Genomic DNA, 19,936 nt, shown 5'->3' with positions numbered 1-19,936 from the left:
TTAGCAATCTGAGAGTCAACAGGACAAAACCTGTATTTGTTCCTCTGTTGCTGTTCTACTTCACAGGAAAACAGTTCAGTCTTAGTATAAGCAGTTTTATGCAATTTGAATTAATCCAACCATTAAGAACAAGCTCATTGTTTAAGGATTTGTAGATACTGTTTCATAGTCCAAAAAACTTTTTAGAGTTTTGCTCAGCACAGTATTAGATAAATAAAATGAAAGCAAACCATGGTGCATATTCTTCCTGCTATAGCTAAAATTTCTTTCACAGGGTAATACTTTGTCTTCCCTCCTGCACTAGGGGCTGCCACAAATCAATTTTAGAGTACAGTGACCTTTACAGAAAGACTAGGAGTAGCAAGTGCTTAGGGATCACTGTCTTTGATAGCTGGAGAAAGAAAATTATTTTAGCATCTGGGAAATTACCTGACGGATGAAATATAAAAAAGATAGATTCCTCCCAACCTCAATTTCTTGCAGTGCAGCCTGAGGTGTATTAGCCTCCAACATGTCTGGACCATTGGGATAGGTCATCTGACATTGTTTTAGTCCTGGAAAATTGCTGGTCAGTGATGTCAGTATAGATTCTACTCTTCCTTCTGGAAAACTGAAATTTGGAATGCACTATTTTTCTGAAGACCCAGGCAGGGGAAGTCCAACATCTGTATTTTCCCCAGGAAGCCTTTAGGGAGAATGGTCAGGGTGCCTTGAGACTTGCTCCCCCTTGGGAATAGCAGGAAGAGAAGTAGGTGACATTTAATATTTGAAGACATCAGTGGAATGCTTCAAGAGTCAGTAATAGTGTTCTCATTCCTGGTTTGATGACTTGAATTTAACGAACTATTGTTGAGTTTGGTTACTAAAACGTATTTTATACTTTTAGGCAAATTTATGATGAAATAAGAGTTCATTTGGGAGGAGATAAATATAGCTAGAATTTAAAGTTTTCCTTAGAGAAGAATGTTAAATGTCACTTCTTGATACAGTAGTTGGGCATACATTAAAAGGCTGCTTTTGTAAAAATGTAGCTTGTTACTGGGATCTGGACTTAGGTCAAGAAATTCATTCTGCTTAGGTTGCCAAACAATTGCATTAAAAATCTTTTACCACAGAACTTTGACATGCCGTCCTGCCAGGTACATGGTAACTTGTTGCAAAATCAGTGTATCCCAACCCCAGACAGCATATTTTAATATGAGATTTTCTGTTGTTTCCTGAATATTTCATCATTAAAATACAGAAAAGAAAGGTTGGCAAGTAGTTCTGTAGTGATGTGAAGAGAAACTAATGTTAGAATGGTAATTTTACAAAGAAAACTTTGAATAAAAAGTACAGAGTTGAAAGATAAAGCCAGAGGAATTGAACTGTCAGAGCAAAGTAACCATCTTAGGAAATGTGTGCACATGTGTGTGCAGAGAGAGGTGTTTTCTGTGTGTGGCAGAAGCTGCTAGTGGTAGGATCACAGTTTGGTGATAAAGAGTAGAGCAAGTCAATAGACATGAGCACAGTGTAAAGACATGATGCGTATAAAATAAGTGTTTTAATACACTGCAATACTACAAGGATCAAATTTCAAATGTAAGAGCTTAAAGATGATACTGAGTTGGAATTGAGAGAACTAACAGTGGCAGTACAGAGAGGTAATACATACAAACCCACAGGACCAAATGGCTTAGTACGCTTTTAGAATCATAGAACCATTAGGGTTGGAAAAGACCTTCAAGATCATCTGGACCAACTATCAACCTACCACCAAAGTCACCCACTAAACCATGTCCCTTAGCACCATATCCAGCCTCTCCTTGAACACCTCCAGGGACAGTGACTTCACCACCTCCCTGGGCAACCCATCCCAATGCCTGGCTGCTCCTTCTGAGAAGAAATGTCTTCCCTGGTGCAACTTGAGGCCATTTCCTCTAGTCCTGTCACTAGCTACCTGTGAGAAGAGGCCGACCCCCCAGCTCCTCACAGCTTCCTTTCAGGTGGTTGTAGAGAGCAATAAGGTCTTCCCTGAGCCTCCACTTCTCCAGACTAAACAACCCCAGTTCCTTCAGCTGCTCCTCACAGGACTTGTGTTTCAGGCCCTTCACCAGCTTCGTCTCTGGACAAAACTTAAAGCAGAATGACTTAATTGCATTTGAGTAAGTGTGAGACCATGTATCACAGCGAAGTCTAAGCGGAAAAGGACCTCTGGAGACCTTGTGTGGAAAGCAGGGCCTTATCCAGGGCCGTGTCAAGCTGAATCTTGAGGATTCCCAGTGAAGGGATTTAAAGATGTCATGAACTTCATCTTCACAAGGGTTCCTATTGTAAAGGGAGGTTATTTTCCGGGAAGACCGTCATTAGGACTATGTATGTGCACTGTAACAAGAAGATACGCCATAGCTTTTAGCTCAACATTGTTGAAAGGATGTTGAACTATGGGAACATTGCAAAAGAAAGTCACCCAAAATGGTTTGAGATCTGATGAAGTTATTTCTCTTCAAGAAACACCTTTTTTTTTCCTTCATCTTTTGACCCTACGAAAATAGGGACGGTCCTCAATTAAGTGTTGTAAGTCTATTGAAACAAGAGATAGTACTGGTTTTATCTCAGCTCTCCAGAACAGCAGTGAAAATCATGAGAAAATCTAAAGGTTAGAGCTGGAAAGTTAGGCAGATTCAAATCAGGAGTAATGCACAACATTTTTCACAGTAGAAATGATTCATTATGCTGACAAATTATCAAGGGAAACAAGAAGTTCTTCATCTCGCTAAATCTTCGAACTATGACAGGTCGCTTTTCTAGCTGATATGCTTTAGTCAAACAAAAGTTACTGATGAATAGGGCTAAGTGGCAGAGATTTATTGGTTCCTCCTTGGCCTCGGTTATGCAAGTGAGGCTCTTAACTATTCATGCAATTTTAATTTTTCAGGGACTGTTCATAAAGAATTGAGTTTGACCCAGCAGGTTTTGAATATAGCACTGTAACTACAATGAGCTGTTTGAGAAATAATAAATTGCCTTAGTTATTAGAAATGGAGGTTACTTGAAAATTTAGGATACAAATATGAGGTGTAAGTGAAATATTGCAAGAAAAATCACTACGGTCAGTAGAATTAGGGTAAATAGAATTTCCTATTTATAATTAAAATACTAGTATTTTAGTTTTAAAATACTAGTATTTTAGTTTTATCCCAGGCAGGGTACCAATATATAGCCATCATAAGCAGGCACAAGAAGGGCCTGAGTGGTCATTGCCTCAACAACTTCCCAGACTCACGGTGCCCTTAATTCAGAAGAATTTTCTACTTTGACCAAAACTTTGAATTTATCCTTGAGTATTCCTTGGGAAAATTCTTGCCTGCATCAGTAAGAGTTCTGGCAAGATTAGGGATTTCAGGATCAGTCCACCCAGAAATTGTTACTTCAGGAGGTACCATTGAAGAGCCCCATTTCTTTGTGCACTGCAGCATACAAGTAATGGATCTGGCTACAGTAAATTCATGCAAGTAATGGGTCTGGCTACAGTAAATGTTTCTGAATATGGACAAAACTACAATGCACCTTAAATCAATCAAGAGAAAACCTACAACCAAATTATTCCAGGCCATGTTGGAATAAGGAAGGGAACAAAATCCCTTCACTGGAGCAATGTTCAGTCATGCATAAAAACGTACGTGGAATGGGGTATGGCACCCTGGTGACAGTTACCTGTTGGTGCTGCAGACCGAGAAGTGGGAGTCTAGAGGAGGAAGCTGATAGAGGTCAAAATGAGGTTTGAGGGGAAGAAAGAGAATGAAGTGGCATAGTCTGAGAATCACAGAATCATTAAGGTTGGAAAAGACCTCCAAGTTATCTGGTCCAACTGTCCTACTACCACCAACATTACCCACTAAACCACGACCTAAGTACCATATCCATGGACACAGCTTCTGTTAGGAATAGCGCCAGAACTGAGAAAAGGACAAATGCTGTGTTCACTACTGTAACACAGAAAATCTCTAAGCAGAAAATAAACTTTGATATTTTCTTCTAATCATTGTGATATGTAGAAATAAAAAGGGGAGGGAAACAATGTATTGCTTAAGCAGTGTTTTAGGCTCGAGGCATAGCACAGATCTTGCTGAAAGGCATACACTGTTTTCAAATGGGTTAAATGAAGTCATTCTGGGCTGCAGAGGTCACTGCAGCAGAAGAGCTTTGTAACCCCAGGGACTGAGGTGAGTGCCGCAGAAAGCTGCTGGTGCAGAGGAGCCAAATTTTAGTAGCTGGAAAGGATGATGTACAGGAGGTCTGTAGGTCTCTGTCCTGTGTGTAGCCCAGCTTCAGATAGGTGTGAGAATCATCACTCCGCTGTGTGGATAGTTTGGTTTTGGGCTAATGGCTCCAGAGCCCATCTCAGCCATATCTGCTTGAAAACACTCCTAAAGGTGAATAAATAGTTTTCTTTTAAAACTTTACTGAAATCATCAGCAACAGTTTTCTTTGCAATTTGTAATTTCCAATCATAGGAGGTAAGAGATAGTATTGTCAGTTATAAATTTGCTTGCCATCTCTGCTTGCTTTCTGTAATTGTAATGCCTCTCTTTCCTGCATTCTTAGATCTTGCTTTTGTTTTGAGTGGAATCAAATTTATAGTAAAAGCTAAGCATTTCCTCAAAAAACTTGTGTTCAGTCTATATACTCTGTCCAGTCTAGGTAATTTGCATTCATAAACGTCAGGTTATTGCTTTAAACAGTAGCAAGCTTCGCTGTAACAAGCATAAAAGCTAGATTTTCCCTGTGGCCTGGTGATGGACTTTCCAAGTTTGTGTGTATCCCCACAGAGGTTTATAATCTCACTGTCAGCTGCATTGGCTCTGCAAATAAACAGAGGAGCTCATCTCCGGGCTTATCAGTCTTTTGCCGGAGCTTAAATGCAGGGAATGTGCATTTTTTTAATTAAAAAAAAAAATATATATATATATATATATATTTTAATGAGAAATTAGAAAAATCATCTTCTTTTTTTTTTTTTTTTCCCCCCTGAAATTTCAGCCCAAATAAATTAATTCAGGTAAGAATAAAAATCAATTTAAACGTTGTCGTAGACTCAGCATGCACCTTTTTAAACTCTCACTTATTTTGCCTTTTTTATATTTTGTTCTTTGTTTTAATTGCAGTTCATGGTATAGAAATCAGAATTTCTGAAATGCTGTCTTGGAATTTTCTTCTCAGCCAAAAATGGGAGTACTGCAATACTTTGGAAGTGCATCTTTTCATGAGAAGTACCTACTTTAATATAGGAACTATCCACATTTGGACTATTTTCAGATGAAAAACCAGCCACATTTAAAAAGATGAGTCAAAATCTAACGCTGTGAATCTGGGTTTCATTCACCAGCATAGTAAATACTTGGTTAAACTGAAGCTCTTCATTTTTGGCACCAAAATGTCATTCATTAAATCCCGTAAAAGGAAACTTTGAGTAGAAGTCTTCTGAAAAATAAAATTTATTTTCTGTTTTCAAAAGTTATGATCTAAAATGTTTTCTCATAGTGAGAATATGAGGTAATATATATACTATATATATACTGAGAGTATTTCCCTATAACTTTCATTTCAACCAGTAGTTCCTCCCTTTTAAAGGAATGACTGTATTGTTATTAGAATAGAAGACCAAGGTACACGTCAGTTTCTATTAGAAGTGTTTTAATTCTCCGTCTGACATGAAATAAGTAGTTTAAAGGAAAACAAAGCATCCAGAGAAAGTGCTAATGAGTCAAATATATAGTAGCTCTTTGTTAGAGTCATCTGCTGGGGCTGAATGTGACTTGGCACAAGCTCTAGAGCTTTGCTTACAACAACACACCTGTATGATGTGGGTGATGGAGTCAACCAATTAATTATTCAAAAGAAAACAAAAAAGTGAAATGCCACCTTACCATGTGTTACAGCGTCCTGGGTTTGTCTTTCTGTACTGTTCCTGGCCTCATTCCCTTTGGCATCTCCAGGTTGCATGCAGGGCTTTGTGGCTGCTGTGAGATGTGCTTCTGCTCTTGATGGTACATCCTGCCTGGCCTGGGTCATCAGCATTCTGCCCGCAAAATGACTCCTTTTCTCAGCCTGGATTGCTAGTGCTGTATAAACACTGTGAATAAAACAAAGCTTATGGAAGACCTTTAAAATTGCATGTTAATCAGCATGAGACAAAGTGACTGAGGCTCTAAAGCTCTTTCAAAAGCACATTGGTGTGGGAAACTGTTTTCTTCTTGTTCATCCCCATGATCTCACTACCTGCTCTCCACAGATATCCAGCCTGTGCTTTGTTCCACCACTTGGTGAAACCTCAGTTTTATCATCTCTGGTAGTCTCTGCACGTTCCTCCATGGTTTGAAGGGATCAAAGCTGAGCGTGGTGCACCCTTACTTTCCTTGGCTTTTGCATTGTCCTGCCATGGAGCACTGAAGTGAGGCTGACACTTGAATTTTTGAATTCCCAATATCTCTTTTCTGCATAGAAATGTTACTTTTAAATGACTTCCTTTATAAAATATCAAGGATTACTGCCTTCCCATGCAGTGGTGAGGCTGGAGGCCCCAGGGCTGGGAGGGAGGGCTTCAAGAGTGCAGATGAGCCTGTGGAGCTAGGCTGTTGGCCAAGCGAGGCCTTCAGTGTCCCTTGGCCATCCCGTGCCAGCGGTGGCATGAACACAGCCAGGAGGTGAACCCCAGGGTCAATGGTCCAAGGGGAAGGCTTTCTCCCACGGCATATTTGTGGAAATCTCTTGTATTCAGGCTACAGGAGGACGGGAATTTGGCTCTTGTTTATGCTAAGGGAGCATATTTATGGCTGCTGCCAGTGAGGCACTTCGTACAGCAGACTGCTATTTGGATAATGAGGCACTGGGATGAGGAGAATTTCAGAGTTCATACCACTTTTAAAGTTCATGTAATGCTTTTAAATACTAAAAATGTGACTTGAAGGAATGTCTCTGTGCTGTCGTGTCGCAAGAGTGAAACAATAGTGCATTTTACTTGGGACACTGAAAATATTTTCCTCTTTCTACTCAGATTGAAATATATTTTTAGCCACTTGCCTGGACATTCAGCAAGAGGCTGATGAACTGTTATGGACTTTTAGTGTTTAAGTTAAGTTAAGTGGTCCTGTTTGTACCTGGATGGAGAGACATTTATTTTACTGTGAGAAACAAATCTTAACATGTGCTTGCCTTTAATTTTCTTCACTGAAAGATGAGGAAACTCATCATCCTGAATCAAATTGGACATCAAAATGTCACTTCATGTCTTTAAAAAAAAGCCATGATGTGTTCCACCTGACATACAAGGGTATAGAGTTCTACTGAGGTCTGTGTTACAATATGCACTGTTTGTTTTTAACAAAAGCAGCTATCACTTTAGAAAAAAACACACAAATATTAAAATAATTTTTCTGCCTTGGTTTGCACTCTATGCGTATCCAAAAGTTAGTGGTGTGATATCCAAAAGCGATTCACGTGAATCACACAGAATTTAACATCAGAACACAGGGATTTTAATAACATTTTGATGTTCGTTTTGTTCCTCGGCACAGTTTGAGCAGCTTTCACAACACCCATGTGAGCAAAGCATCGCAGGTGGGATTTTGGCTCATTCCTCCAACAATGCAGATAAACTCCAGCTAGAAAGTAGTAATTTCTCCAGTGAAAAGAAGTTGCCAGGTGTTTTAGGGCAGATATGTCCAGCTCTACCCAATTATCTCACAGTGGTTCTGCAGGATGAGGTGGAGGGGTCATGGCCACGGCCCAGCGGTCCATGCTGCCAGAAGCTTCCTGGGGATTAAGCAGGAGCTTAGAAAGCCCCGGGGCTACTCGTGGTCATGCCAGGGATGTGACTAGTTCCAGGAAAGGGGTCTGTTATGGGAGCAGGGTGTTAGTCATCTCCCCACTCAGCTCCCTAAGTTCAGCCAGACTGTGTAAGTTTGGTTATGATAATTTTAATAATACTTGAAAAGCTCAGATATTGGTTCACTGAGGCAGAGGGGTTTCATTTGACAGGAACTCAAATAAAATCAGATGAGAATGGTGTAAAAACCGTGAAACTAACAGCTCTGAAAATGTCCTTCAGGATTTCTACTTAAAGTGGAAAAAAAAAGGAAAGGGTGATTTTGCTTTTTTATTAAAAAAGCAGCAAACAAAGCAGATGGGAGACATCTTAGATTCATGTCTTCCTAATGTGGAGCACCAAAGGGTATTTTTTCCTGTTTTTCATTTTGAACATGGGGGTGGAGATAGATTAATGGGTTTTGGTTTAGCCTCCAGTTCTTACATGTCTTGCACTTGAAAATTGTGTTTTTCTCCTCCTTTATACCAGATGTTACACTCTGGAGAATAATTTCTTTGTATCTTCTAAGTTCACTGAACTGCCTTGTATTTTAATGATACTGGTTAGGAAATGTACCAGTTCATTTCCAATGATGTACCTAAGGCTGTTTATAGACTGCAGTATGGGATCCATCACAACTGAAATGGCTTAAGAAGATGAAACTTGATACTTTTGGACAGCTGTGTACTTGCACTGAGGAGGGACAATCAAAAGAGGAAGGATGACACTGATTTTTTACACGATGAGAAGTTTGGGAGCTTGCAGTTATTTAAACAATTCCTCAGGATTTGCCAGATCTGAATGATCCCTGGGTAGCAGGGCAGCACACAGTAAGTTCAGATGTTTGATGATTAAGCTGGGTATATGGTAAGGTAATTTAGGTAATATTTGTGAGCTTTTTTTTTTTTTCTTCTTCTTCTTTCTTTCTTTTGCAGGGAAAGCTCAGTGAAATGTGAATAATAACCCGATGGATTTCTTTTGTGTTCTCTTTGTGGACAGGGTGTAGCTCTAGACATTTCTCTGAAATTCTCAGTTCCATTTCCAAGTATTTCCAGCAAACTCAATGTGAGAGATAATTTACCGTTAGTCACTCCATTACACTTTTTCTTTTGTTTTGCATCATGTTTGCCTGCTTGCTTCTTTCACTTTCCTTTATGCACTCGTTAAGCCCTGAACAAGCTGCTTGAATAAGTTTGTCCCTTAAGATTTTCTGCCTTTAAGTCTCTCTCGCAGACTGGCACATTCCTCTGCAAGCCCTGTGTGTACCATGGCATCTTTGTGAACTAACATGCTGCAGCTGTACAGCTAGTTAGCACAAGCAATCTCACTAATTAATAGAGGCTCCCCTTAGGGAGCAGGATCTACAATTCAGCGCTCACCCTGAAGGAGTTATCTTGATGATGTGTGTCTTGAAAATTCCCACTGATTTTTATGGGAACCCAGAGTGACAAGCTCAGCTGTGGGAATCTACAATGTAGGTGTTCCAGGTGAGGGAAGATCAGTGGTTGTTTGAATTATGTTGTCTTTTTAAAAATGTTAGGTGGTAGAGTTAGCGCATTACCATCCTTTCATTCTTTTTCTTAAAGTTTGAGCTGTGTGGGGAAGGGACCATCTAACTTCTTGTTTCCCCAGTGCTTAATGCATAGAGGATACTGTTAATTAATTAGAGTAATAACAATTTTTCGAACTTGGGGTCAAATCTGACCAAACCACAGGTGATACGATGCAACACAAGGGCTGGAAAACTCAATGTAAAATTCAGAAGTGTAACAGCTTCCATAACTAAGACAGGATCTTGTCCTATTTAATGAAAAATGCTCAGATACCCAAGGATCTTTTAGATAAATTAGTTTTCAAACAGCTGTGTCAATCATTACAAATCAAAAGTATAAAACACAGTGGAATGGGATGTTTTCTTTCTATAGCAACACCATTATGGCAGTAGTTCAAAAACAAGCAGAAGGAAGAAACAAAATATGTTTGAGTAGTTCAAATACAAGGGTATATAAAATGTCACACAGGGCATAGAATTAAATAGTAGCTGGGCAGGATACCAGAAAGACTTATGGTTTCAGTTCTGAAGTGCTTTTAGTTAGTTTTTTGGTGTTTTTTTTTTTTTTTTTGGTGTTTTTTTTTTTTTTTTTTTTTTTTTGTTAATGAAAATACCATTTCTTCTCCTATAGTCTTTCCTTGAAGTGCCTCTCATGTAATTGTTTATTAGTAAACAGCTGCTTGGAATGGAAGATGATTACTTTATAGTCATGGTGGTTTCTGCTAGATGTGTTTGTTGATTGGGGACTGGTTGCACGTCTGTTCACTCCAATATAATCCAGATAAGAATATGTAAGTATATTAAAATGGGCAAATAACTCACAGAAGAACTGTGCATAAAGACTAGGTAAAACATGATTACATACAGAACTTTTGACTTTTAGAAATACTTAAAATAACTCATTAAATTGTACTAAATATACATGCTTATGTGACTCCTTTAAAGTATATAGTATATATAATTGCTATCTATATATTATCCAGCTATATATATATATATACACAAAGATATAGATTATTACAGACGTTTTCTGAGCTCTTCCTATGAGGTAGATGCTTGTGAAATAAGATATTTGTTTGATATTTAACCACAATAGTGTCAGAACTGCTGATGTTGTCAGTGTTATTTGTTCAAACTGTTTAAAAGATGGGAATTTTTGGAGAGAGAAATCTGCAAGACATTTTAACAAGGATGGGTTTGTTAAATTGCAGTTACAGAGTTAACTATTCTTCTGTCACCTGATACAAGTTCTTTCAATGGAATTGTTTTGTCCAATGTAGAGTCAGAGGGGGATTGAAATCAGGATATATAACATTTTGGATAGACTTGAAGTTTGCTAAATAGATGAAAGATGCCAAGCTACAACATTACTGACATTAGTCATCTGAATGTATTCTCACAGCTTTGAATAATCAGGGAAATATTCTTTCTAGGATGTATGAATTGTAAGTTAACACAAGCAGGTCACTATAGCAGCACCTGATGCATTTGTTTTATCGAGGTACAGAGTTGCTTAAGGATAGTGGATATAATAACCTAAAAGGCTGAGCTTCTATGGACATCATTATTAGGCTATCATATCATGGGTCTGTAGAGGACTTTTTTTGGAAATATTTTGGTACTTTGAAGTGAAAAAATGTAGGTTTTTTTCTTATGCTTGCATAAGGTGAGCAACATAATGACTCTTGTGATTGATAAATGATTGACAATTGGTAATGGCTAAAGGCTAACTGTGAAGAATTGCAAAATGATCTTCAGTCTCGGTGTTACAATTGCAGATGAGATTCAATTTTAATAACAGTGAAACGTTGCATGTAAGGAAGAACAATCTTCACTTCATATATAAAGTGGTAAGCAGTGAGCTGAGTATTACCACACAGGAATACGATCTGGAGGTTATTTCTGATCCATGGAAATGTCAGTGCAGTCCTCAATAACAATCAAAAAAGCAGATCTAATGTTGGCAGTTACCAGAAAAAGAGAACAGAGAACAAGACAAAGCGTATCACCTGCCACTATAAAGTCATGGGACGTTTGTTGTGTGTGCAGTTTAAGCATCTCTAAGAACAAAAAGGTATAATAAAATTGAACAAGGTTTGGAGAAGGACCCTGATAATCAATGTTAGGGGATAGCTCCAGGGACAACTTAGGACAGTAACAAAAAAGATGGCTGGGTGGGATATGACAGAAGGGAGGGGCAAGATCCAGAGCTGCAAATTTCTAGAGACTAACAGAGAGTTTTGGGGAAGCATCACTGTTTGCTTTCCCCAGCTCTTAATCTTTTCCCTGGGCACCTACTTAAAGCTGGTGGTGAAATTAGGCTACTGAAGCAGATGTACCTTTGGTCCTTCTTATTTCTGAAATACCACAGTAACCCCTAGGTGGCTAGGATGGAGACACCAGGAGAAGAACAAGGTTTGGAAAGGAAAGACTGCCATTTGAGTCCCTTGCTGTAAGCACTGAGCCCAGCACATCTCCAGCTCTCCAAATCTCCAAACCAAGCTGTTTTTCTCCTAGCTGCTCCCCAATAGCCTGCTTCAAGTAGTTTTTCTTCTCCTCAGAAAACTGTTGTTTCTTGTCAGGGTTTTCTCTTCCAACATGCTACTGTTTGAACTGTTTCCTGAGGGTGCTTTGACTGGCTGCTTCTGTGACTTGGACAAGCTGTTTTTCCTTTTTTTTTTTTTTTTTTTTTTTGCATTCAGCCAGCTTGCTGTAAGTATGAAAGTCAGAGGAGTGGGAGGCTGGAGTGTATTGTTGAAAACTTTCCAGCCCCATCCATACTTGTGTCGCACTAAGTTAAACTCTCACCTACTTAGTGACATGCAGCTTATATCATCTTACATAGGAGCTCCGACTCTGGCCTGCTAAATTGAACCTGAGCTTGGGAGACTTAAATGTCAGAAGGCTAGAGCAGGTCAGAGCAGCAGAAGAGCATAAGTTAAAATTGGCCCTACTGTGAAGTTCGTGCTTTACCGTACACAGATGCTGTTGCCTTTGAAGAAACGCTATTGACCAAGAAACACTATTGACAAAGAATTTGCACTTTCTCTTGAAAAGATTGTGGAAAATGACAGATGAAACCATTAGACAGAACCATTAGAGAAAAGTTTATTTTTTATTTCAGCTTGTTTATCCTCTTGCTGACATTTGTTGTGCATTTGGTCAATTCCTCATCTCTTAGTTGATCTGGTTTTGTTTTCTAGAAGAAAGCATGACTGTAAATTCACAGCAGTAATAGTTAACCCAGCGGTCTTAAACTACTTTTCCTTTGTTAACATTTTTTTGAAAGAAGCAGTATCTTGGTGCTGGTTTAGAGAAGGGCCAGTATTTGGTTAATAATTAAAAAGTCAGTGCAGAATAAGTTAACGTTACTTAATGTAAATTTTGGATGTTAATAGGATTCTGTGGTCTGACTTCTGTTTCTCCCCTGAGAATGCATACATGTGGAATAGAAAACTTCCTTTGTAATGTATTTGTCTAAATATTCTGGCTGTTCATTAAGATTGTTATCCACACCCAAGCTATGTGTATTTTTGGAGGAAGAAGGTGGAAAACCGTGCCTTCTAGGAGATATTCTTTTTGCCTCTGAGCACATTTTTGATTTTCAGCACGCTGTCCTTGTACGTTGTTTTGGTTTCAGAAGGTAATCAAAACCCAAGTGAACTGGGTAAAGAATTTGGTTGTGGCCTAGAATCTTTCTTTTCATGGATGTGCTACTTAAGTAAATCTTCCTCTGCTGGTGGTGGATGAGAGTAGGACTTAACCATGGACTTAAAATCCTTGGAAATTATTCTAGCTAAAAGAGCAGAAAGAATAACTGTGTGTTTCATGGCCTGGTTACTCATGCATAAATTTGCCTGAGTTGTCTGACTTGTAAACTTGGAGAACAAGGAAGAGGAGTGAGTTTGAGCTGCTTTTGAGGTTTTGTGGCCAAGGACCTTGCTGGTTTCCTTTCCTGGAGGTTCTGAGGCCAGCAGTGAGTAAGTAGGGGTTTTGGCTCTTAGTGATCAAAAGCACTGTGTCAAACCTTAAGAAGATGAAAATATGTCAAATTGACATTAGTCTGGTATATAGTTTAACTGGATCATAATTCTGGCTCTTTTTTGAGCATGTAATTACATCCAGAAGTGGACAGTTTTCAGCTGTGTTTGAATTGTTGCTTGGTACTTGCACATAAAAAGCTACATGCTAAATTGGTTCTCAGTGTGATCCTCACATGGTTTCTTCAAATTCCAACTTGAAAACACAGTCTGCTGTTGAGCATGCTTGGTCTGTCTTTCTTGCCTTCATGAGGCTCTTAAACTGTTGCTTTCTGACTCCAAAGTTTGTTGTTTTTTCCCCAAGATTGCCACAGGAGAAATTCTGAAGAAAGGTTTTGGTGAGACTCTTGGAGAATATGCAGTAGGATGTGAAGGAGAAAGAAAATCATTGTTAGTTTGGAAAAATAAAAAGAATCCATTTGTATGCCAGGTCTCAGAAATCTTGTCCAAGCTGTTGTAAGTGTCACTGTTTCAGTGCACACTGTTCATGCATGCATGCAGCATCCATTTCCAGCATTGTTTTATCAGCAACACTGAAGTTCCAGTCTCCCCCTGAGACAAGCAGCATCCTTCTGGTCCAAAAGGAAAGAAGGAATCTTAACACTCACATCTCTCATAAAGCAGATCCATTTCCCATTTCTAGAAAAATGCAATGAAAGAAGAACATTCTTCTACTTGTGTTTTGCAAGACTTTGTGAACCTGCTGCTTCCTCCGGCAGCAGTGGGTACAGCCTCTAACTGCATGGCCTCAATGGCTGGCCATGGCTTACATCAAGGCATAAGCATGAGTTAAATGCATAAAAATTCAGTAAATTTAGTGGCATGGAGTGAGGGAGTTTTAGACCAAAGTAGGCTTAGAGGCTGGGAATGGAAAGATGCCTGGGTTAAAAACTGATTTTTTTTTTGATTGTTTGTGTGTTTTTTTTTTTTTCTTTCTTTTCCCTCCTGTCCTGAGAATGAAGATGCTCTGTTTTGTGACTCAGTCAACCTGAACACTTCCTCTGGAAGAAAAAGAGGAACAGAGGGCAGGGACAGACTGCTTCGTTTGGCTCCTGATGCCTCAGTGAGAGAGTAAGGCTCAAATCAGCCCCTTGGCCACATCTCATTGCTGGGGGATGCACGTCTCTAGGGAACAAGTCTTGGGAAAGACACAACAAGAAAGAAATGTAGTAGTCATTAAATTGAATAGAGAGAGGGCTGTAAAAATGTTTTACCTATTGTTTTTTTTACAATCTTTTTTCATGGGAAATTCTTCTTAAAAAAGAAATTAGGCAGAGGATGCAGCTGAGGCTGCGATACCTCACTGCACAAAGGGAAACTCCTCTGTGCAGTAGGAAATACCATAAATGCATTCCCTGTGAGGTGTAACCATTGTACACAGCAAATACAAAACTGAACTTTTCAGGAAAAACATGAACTTTCAAATAGAATCCATGGTTAAAACAAGTTAAATTGAATCCTTTTCCAGCAGCAGAAAAAACAACCAGCTGTACTGTGTGGGTCATTGGTTAGTTCCTCAGGCAACTCCCCAAGGCATTTTGTCTTTGTCCTTGTGCCTCTGAGCATTTGCAAGGAGAAGTTGCAGCATGTCCTGTGACTTTGCTAGCTTTGCAGTTTGCAAGGCATCAGAAGTCAGATGATTTGAAAAAAAAAAAAAAAAAAAAAAAAAGAAGAGAAGCTTGGACATACTTCTGTGTGTTGCTGTGATCCAGGGCAAAGGGAGTAAATCTCTTGCTATCTGTTTATGCTTGAAACATAAAGGCAGTAACTGCAGGGTGGAAATAAAAGGCGAGTCAGGAACTGAGTTACCTATCTCTAGTGTCTGGCTGACTGCCTTTGGTACAGTGCTGAGCAGTGATTATGAAACTGTGCCCTGCGTTTATGGATGTCACTTGTGATTTGCAAAGCGACGTGCCGGAGTGGCAGGCCTGGCGTGAACGCCCTGCTTCCCTCCCCTCTGCAGCCACCACCCGGAGCCCTTCCAGATCATCTGAGGAAGGTCGCAGGCACTGAAGTGAGGATTATGTGGAGCAGAAGCAAAAATGGGGATGATTTAATATAGCTGGATGAGAAGCAAAGACAAGCTCTGTCTCTCAGTCCGGGAGAGGGAACTTAGCATTTCCCTTTCTTCAAAAAATTTGTGTCAGGTGGAAGTGTCTGCACGTGGCACTGCATTTGCTGGTCCTGTGTCCCCATTTGTCTGTGTATGTCATCCTGGCATGGGCTCTGCTGATGCTCTGAAGCATCCATATTGTGGTTGGCATGACTGCTGCTTTCTGACTTGGTGGCGTATAGCTTAGGGCTTTAATAGAAGTTACGTGTTTGCTTATTCCTTAGTTAAGAGTGCTCTGCTAGAGAGTTCAGCTTAATTCTCAACAAGGAAAAGAGGAAAATTTGTGTCTCTTATCTCCTAAGTGCTTTTAGGGAAGGATAATATTGCTAGTGAGAATCAAGTATCTTGGTTCCCAGTTTCCCAAAGGTATTCCACTGCTGATGCAGACCTGAAGGAAGGTGCCTTACATGTTACAAAGGTGGCTGGAGGCATTTGGAAGCCGATCTCTCTCTGTCCTGGCCCTAGTGTTTAGATTTTAGATCTACTCATCATTTGCAGACATGTTTGAGGTAGCTGCTATGTCTAGCATTTGAGCACACTGTGTCCCTGAAATAGTGACCTGGGGTTTGGGAGGATGCTTGACAGAGAATACAATAGGGTTGCTTCCTCCTATTTTAAGGCTCTCATTCACTAGGAGATCATTGGATTGCCTTAAATGTGCTTCAGCCTGACATGGAGTATGTGGAAACAAAGAGGAGTACTGACATGCTGTCAGTACTAGGGGAGAGATGGAGAACATTCTTATTCAAAGGGTTATTCAGAAGTCAAATTTTAAGAGCTTAACTTAATTCTATCAAGTAAATCTGTGTTAAGGGAATAGAAACTGCCCAGCACTTACCAGTGATGTTGAAAGCAGGTAGAACATGGGGTAGAACATGTTCTGCCTCCAAACTAAACAAGTCCTCAAACATATCACTGTCTGCTGGCCACTGAGATCCTTGTGTAGATGTGTCTAAACTTGCCCATGGTGTTTTAGGCTGCTCCACACCAGCTAAAAATATCTCACCCATTTCCCCTGAGCCATTCCATCCAGATCTCCCCAGTGTCCTCTTTAAGCAAATTGAAGAAGCTAACTCACCTTGAGAGAATCCCAGGAGGAAGACGGGAGGCCTCTAATCCTCTTATAAAAAATGCAGGAACAAAGACCAGCAGTTCATGGACTTGCCTGAGGCTCCGAGGGAGCAGGGAAGAAGGCAGGAGCTGGGGCTGGCGGCCATGGGCCATACCATGGTGTGAGTAGAGCTGGTTGTATGGGACCATCACCTCCAGGGGCATGGGGAGTCCCCTCCCCTCTCGTGCTGCCACGTCCATCCTGCCAGAGGAACCACGCAGTCCCAGAGCAAGGCCCCGAGTAAACCCCAGCTTTCCATCAGGGTCAGTACCGTGGTGAGGAAGAGGCCAGACAGTCAGCCTTGTCACGTCCCCTTCGGATCTTACACAAAGGCTTGTAATTACATTTGGGTTGGATTTAAATAATACATGAAAAGCCAAGTCTATGACCGTGCATTTAAATACAGCAAACGCTCTGCTTTTCTGGTTTAGTGAGGACTGTGCGAATCAAAAATACCTTACTCATCTGCAAAAAAGGCTTAGCCCCAGCAAATCACAGCTTTAATTACAGGAAATAATCATAAACTACTTTATATGCAATTAAAGATACTTTCTTTTGGAGATATTTTTGTAATTTGTATTTTTTTCCTAAAGCCGATTATCCAAAATATTATACTCTTTCATGCCTGCAGTGCAACTTTGACTTGCATATAAATTGATTTTTTGAAATTAAACTTTCTTTATGTGTAATTGAAACTTGAGACTGTTTTAACTTTATCTAGGTAATTGATTAATGGGTCAGATTGCAGCTGCTGGTTAGTAGCAGCAGCAGCTAACAGTTTTATGGTACGGTTTGCTCGTTTAGATAATTGTATTAATTTAGAATGTAAATTGACACGATTACAATGGCATTTTTTAAAATGTCAACATCTTTTATGTTAATGTTTAATCAGCCTTTAATCGAATGCTGAAACCATCTGAAACAGAAAATACCTTTCATACTGAAATTTAAGATAAAGCTAGTCCAGAACTCATTAGTCTCATGGGAAGACAGATGTTGGACCACGCTCATAATTTTATTTAAAAACATCTCCAAGGGCATCAGTGTATACAAACATAGCAGCTCGTGAAGGACAACATTCAGATTTGGGCTAAGCAGTGGTGCTGCCCAGTCTTTCATGGCAGTGGTAGACTTGAAGACTGGGAAAAATGTGTCCTGAAGGATATTTGCCCTCGTGGTAGCTTCAGTCCCTGATGTGGGAAGAACAGAAAGGAGCAAACCTTGTCTTCTTGTTCTCGATGTGACAATTGAAGGAAGTTCCTCCACCTGCATTGACTATCTGTGAGTCAGAAACAGAAGCTAAGCAGACATCCAGGAAAATGACACGATCCTCTCTGCTCAGCAGCAGGCACAATGAGCTGTGCTGCTTTTAATCCAGGCTCTGACACCCACATTCCTGCCCACCTCTGGCCAGGGCACTTATACCCCGTATGAGCACTGGGTAGCATTTCCTAACTCAGCTGTCTGCTTTAACAGAAGAGATCAGCTCCAGGAGAGAAGGGCACAAAGGTTGTCTTAGACACTCACTGGTCAACGGGGAGCAGTAGCACCTTTCAAAGAAATGGTATCTCTTCCCAAAAAGCTTCGATATCAGAGACACTTGATTGCTCTTTGTAAATTCATTAGATAGATGAAAACCAGGCACACCCATTTAAAATAAAGGTGAATGTTGGCGGAAGAGCAGCAGATCTGCTTTGACTTGGGTGAATCTCAGCAAGAGGCTCTCACTGCCAGGGAGCTGGGATGCAGTTCTGGGGCAGGGCATCCTCTAGTGTGAGCAAAGAGCTTATTTGTAAAAATCAATCACCTCCTATACCTGATCACCTGCGAGGAATGGATGTGATAATCCAGCAAAAATCATTGGTCCAGTGCCTTCCTCCTTAGTGAGTACGTGATTGTATTATTGATATATATGGCTGGACGATGGAAAAGCTGTCACGGTTAATAGAGGCCACCTTGGGAAGCCTCAGCATGCCCATGAAGTCAACTTCACGAGGCCACACTGCACCAGCAGGCAGTGCCCCCGTAGATGCAGGGCTGCCTCAGGCTCCCCAGGGCGGTGCTGTGGGAGCTCGTACACCTCTGCAATGACTGCTCATGCTTTTGGTAAGTCCTGGTTTGAAATCCAATCCAGGGAATTTACAGAATCTTTTAATTCAGCTGTCAAAACCATGCAAATGTAATTATAGGTCAGATTTGGCAGTAAACTCAGACATGGCATTTTCCCTGAGCATTTGTCTTTGCTGTTGGAAATGCTTCAGCCAATAAATCTGTACTGATAATGCTGATAGGGGAAAAAAAATCACTAACAAAACATAGTTTTACAGGTGGTTTTAGGTGGATTTTCCATCAACTTTATGTGCCTGTGCCATATCATTATATTCTTTTCTCAGCCATTAACTTCTGCTGTGAAGCGTGAGATGCTGGATTCCTCTTGGCCTTGCCGTATGCATCTGTCGCCCCTGCACACGTCTGGTTAGCACGTCTGGGGGTGCCACATAGCTCATGGAGGGGACACAGAGATGGGGAGCTCCTGGTGAGGAGTGGAGGTCTTGGAAGAAGCCAGGGAAAAGACGGGTAACGGGGGGAGGACACGGTGAGCTGGGGGCGGCAGCTGGAGGAGCCAAGAGACAGGATGTGGCTCCAGTGGCTCTGTCTGTACTTGATGCAAGGAATACCACGAATGCCAGTGGTAATGGTATCTAGTTAAAGAAATGAGAGCTCTCTGGGTTTTACTTTCTTAAAGGCAAATAGCAATGAAAATGTAGCTGTTGAAGGAGAGAGGCACAGGCTTCACTGGAGCATTTAGGTGCCAGTTGGGAGTGAGGGTATCCAGCTCCACTGGGCCCTTCTTTTCTGACTTTGGGCAAGTCATTGATCCAATAAGTACAAATCAACTGCTTCCATTAATTTTTACTGCAACAAGGCTACATTAGGATAAAATAGATCATTATGGCTATGCTGATCTAACAACCCAGCACCCATCTCTTTTTATGCATTTGTTAAGGACTCACTAAAACAGGAGGAAATTAACCTTGGCATTGGGGAATGAGAGAAGGTGAATAGCTTCACTTCATGCCTGGGGGGGAGATAACTAAATGTGGTTGGGATGGGGGAAAGAGAACCAAGGAGAAATTCCCTCTCTTCCAGCTGTGCTGAGCTGTTAGATTGGATGAGCCACAAATGTGTATTTTCAGCCTTAGCTTAGCTGTGGTTGTAACCCTTCCATCTTTGCTCTTCCCATGGAGTCACTGCTGAAGCTCTTTTACTAATA

General features: G+C 40.5%; 1 protein-coding gene across 19 annotated transcripts in view; it reads left to right on the top strand.

Annotated features, from left to right (window-relative positions):
- The window catches only part of KIAA1217, a 373,099-nt gene that overhangs the window by 203,241 nt on the left and 149,922 nt on the right, over positions 1–19,936 (top strand). The window contains exon 1 of one of the 19 annotated variants that reach the window (XM_082754172.1): positions 8,590–8,676. The exons of the other annotated variants lie outside the window; for them this stretch is intronic. The gene's annotated coding sequence lies outside the window, so the exon portion shown is untranslated. Of the gene's footprint in view, positions 1–8,589; positions 8,677–19,936 lie in introns of those variants that run through there. 19 annotated transcript variants of the gene reach the window in all.

Source organism: Aythya marila (genome assembly GCF_965140915.1).
Source record: "Aythya marila genome assembly, chromosome: 2".
Taxonomy (NCBI): domain Eukaryota; kingdom Metazoa; phylum Chordata; class Aves; order Anseriformes; family Anatidae; genus Aythya; species Aythya marila.
This window is presented reverse-complemented; position numbering and strand designations above follow the sequence as displayed.